This window comes from Cucurbita moschata, unplaced genomic scaffold (genome assembly GCF_002738365.1).
Source record: "Cucurbita moschata cultivar Rifu unplaced genomic scaffold, Cmos_1.0 Cmo_Scf00065, whole genome shotgun sequence".
Classification (NCBI taxonomy): domain Eukaryota; kingdom Viridiplantae; phylum Streptophyta; class Magnoliopsida; order Cucurbitales; family Cucurbitaceae; genus Cucurbita; species Cucurbita moschata.
The window spans coordinates 921,512-924,331 of NW_019268581.1; the positions used below are offsets into that span (position 1 = coordinate 921,512).

General features: G+C 38.5%; 1 non-coding gene across 1 annotated transcript; it reads left to right on the forward strand.

The window, feature by feature from the left end:
* The first annotated feature begins 2,418 nt into the window (after nucleotides 1-2,418).
* On the forward strand, nucleotides 2,419-2,498 carry TRNAL-UAG. Its single transcript has one exon. It is a non-coding gene; the product is annotated as a tRNA-Leu (tRNA).
* The last annotated feature ends 322 nt before the right edge of the window (nucleotides 2,499-2,820 follow it).

Genomic DNA, 2,820 nt, shown 5'->3' on the forward strand with positions numbered 1-2,820 from the left:
GAACTTCTCAAACAAGATTCTCTCAACCATTGCAAGACAAGTTAAGAAGATTGAAGAAAAAATTAAGGAAAAACGACAACAAAAGAAATAAAAAAAAACTATTGCAAATATTAATGGTGTGAGATTCCCAAAAGTTGAGGAAAGTTCTTTTGTTCATACCAGCTATTTTAGACAAAGTAATCAGTCTCGGCTCAACAGAAGAGGCACTTGCTCTGATTGAAGAAAAGTTAAACAATCTCTCAATTTTGATAGAACCTTAAGTAATTAAACTTTTAGTGTCATAATGAACCAGATGAGAATGACCTCAAATATTTTTAAAATGATTTCTCGAAACAAGTAAAGATGCCCAAAAAACTAGACCTCATCAACAAAATTGTTAAATTAGAGGACAAAGTCCAAAAAACTAGATGAAGAAAAATTGGTATCCTAAGCCCTCTTTCCCCGATGTTCCGTGCGAAGAAAAAACTCAAATGACTCAATCCACCTATGAAGGAACATGCATACATAAGTGGAATATAGATGGTCTATCCGATCATCTAGTCATAAATGTAATCAACAAAATGTTGATGGGAGCTAGCGCCTATAGGGTTCGAGGTAAGTTTGACCACGCTATTGCTCAAATTGTAACTTTTGGTTTCACAGGAGTACTCAATGATGGGTTGGAGAAGCATATCTCCGACAAAGAAAAGCAATGGATACTCAACCATACTACTATAGAAAAAGAAGTACAAATATAAAAAGTGAAATTGGAATATCTCAAGTTATGGAGAATGATATAAGTGTTGAATAGCCATTAATACCCTTTTATATATTGTCTTAAAGTTTGTCGTAGGCGAACTAGAAATCCTTACTAAACGTTTGAGAAAATTCTTATGATTATAGGATGCGAAAAGTTAGCTACTTTTGATGGTACAAAGATATAATTGTAACTAAGGTTATGACAAGATATGATACTACCCTTTAATTATGGATGATGCGCTTCATTGAAGGACTTCCAAAGTATATTTCTTAAAGGAAAACTACCGCTCTCAATGAAGAGTGTAAGCATAAGATTCCTTGGAATGAATTCACTTATGGTGATTTAGGTTATGTAATAGTCAAGTCAACCGCCAGCAAATGTTGTCTACTTTGGCCCGTTACGTATCGTCGTGAGTCTCACGGTTTTAAAAGCATCTGTTAGGGATCAAAATGATATTAATTAACTAATCAGAGTGGCGCAGCGGAAGTGTGGTGGGCCCATAACCCACAGGTCCCAGTATCGAAACCTGGCTCTGATACCAACAATAAATAACATTCCCATCAATTACAAGGTCTGTATAACTTTTGGTTTCACATGAATACTCATACTCAAAGACAGGTGATAGGTATCTTCTCAAATTATAATTTCGTGGCATAGTGGGCCCATAACCCATGGCTTTGATACCAACAATAAATAACATTCCCATCAAGAAAAGAAATTGGTAAAACATATCTCCGATAAAAAAAAGATAAATTCAAGGTTATCGCTAAGGTTATCGCTAACAAATATTGTCGTCTTTAACCTCACCTTCAACCTTACAATTATAAATGCATTGGACCTCGCTAACAAATATTGTCGTCTTCAACCTCACCTTCAACCTTAGAATTATATAAATGCATTGGACCTTATAAATGCATCTCTGGCTTTGTTGGACCTTAGGCAAGGTTTACCTTCGACATTCAAACATCACTTATGTGGAATCAAAACTTGTTTCACCATACACGCCTATGCATGCATGTTCAATTGTGTACGACACAACAACATTGCATCTCATCGTCATCTCGGTTCCTCACAACACGTCCCATAAATCGTTATGCAATCTTCTCAAGATAGCTTGACCATCTTGGTTGTGCAGACACATCCCTCGGGACAGTTTGGCCAAGTTGTCTAAGGTGCAAGACTTAGGCTTTGGTTTGAAGGGGCATGGTCCCACAGCGGTCATTTATTTTCGTTTTTTGTAAACCTTCAAGCCTGCTGCTAGCACATATTCTAAAAACCTCAAGATTTTAAAACGCGTCTACTATAGAGAGAGTCTAGCCATACTCCGACCAGTGTATCGTGCAACGGTCATACTTTTTCAAATGTGTGGCTTCGTGATCTTGACACGCTAGCAAAAACCTTATGGGGTACACAATCTCCATTCACATTTTTCACCTCGACTTTGTGGCTTTGTTATACCATAGGCAAGGTTTGCCTTCAACGTTCAAACATCACTTATGTGGAATCAAAACTTGTTTGACCACGCACGCCGCCTATGCGTGCATGTTCTATCATGTGCGACACAACAATGTTGCATCTCATCGTTATCTCGGTTCCCAACAACACGATCCATGTATCGTGATGCAATCCCATGTCTTGAGATACTCGATCATCTTGGTTTTTCTGGACACATTCGTTGGGACAGTTTGGCCGAGTGGTTTAAGGCGCCAGATTTAGGCTCTGGTCCGAAAGGGCGTGGGTTCAAATCCCACAGCTGTCATGATCATACTTTTTCAAATGTGCGACCTCGTGGTCCGAAAGGGCGTGGGTTCAAATCTCCCATTCACATTTTTCACCTTTTGTTGTACCTTGGTTTGCCTTCGGGTTTGAAAAATCAATAATGTGGAACTAAAAATTATTTGAACACACCCAATGCATGCATGTTCAATCATGTGCGACACAACATCATTGCATCTCATCCGACCCGTGCATTGTACTTCAATCTCATGTCTAGAGGTAGCTTGACTATCTTGGTTTGTCAAGGCACAACTGTTGTACAGTCGAGTGGTTTAAGATGCCAGATTTGGGCTCTAGTTTAAAAG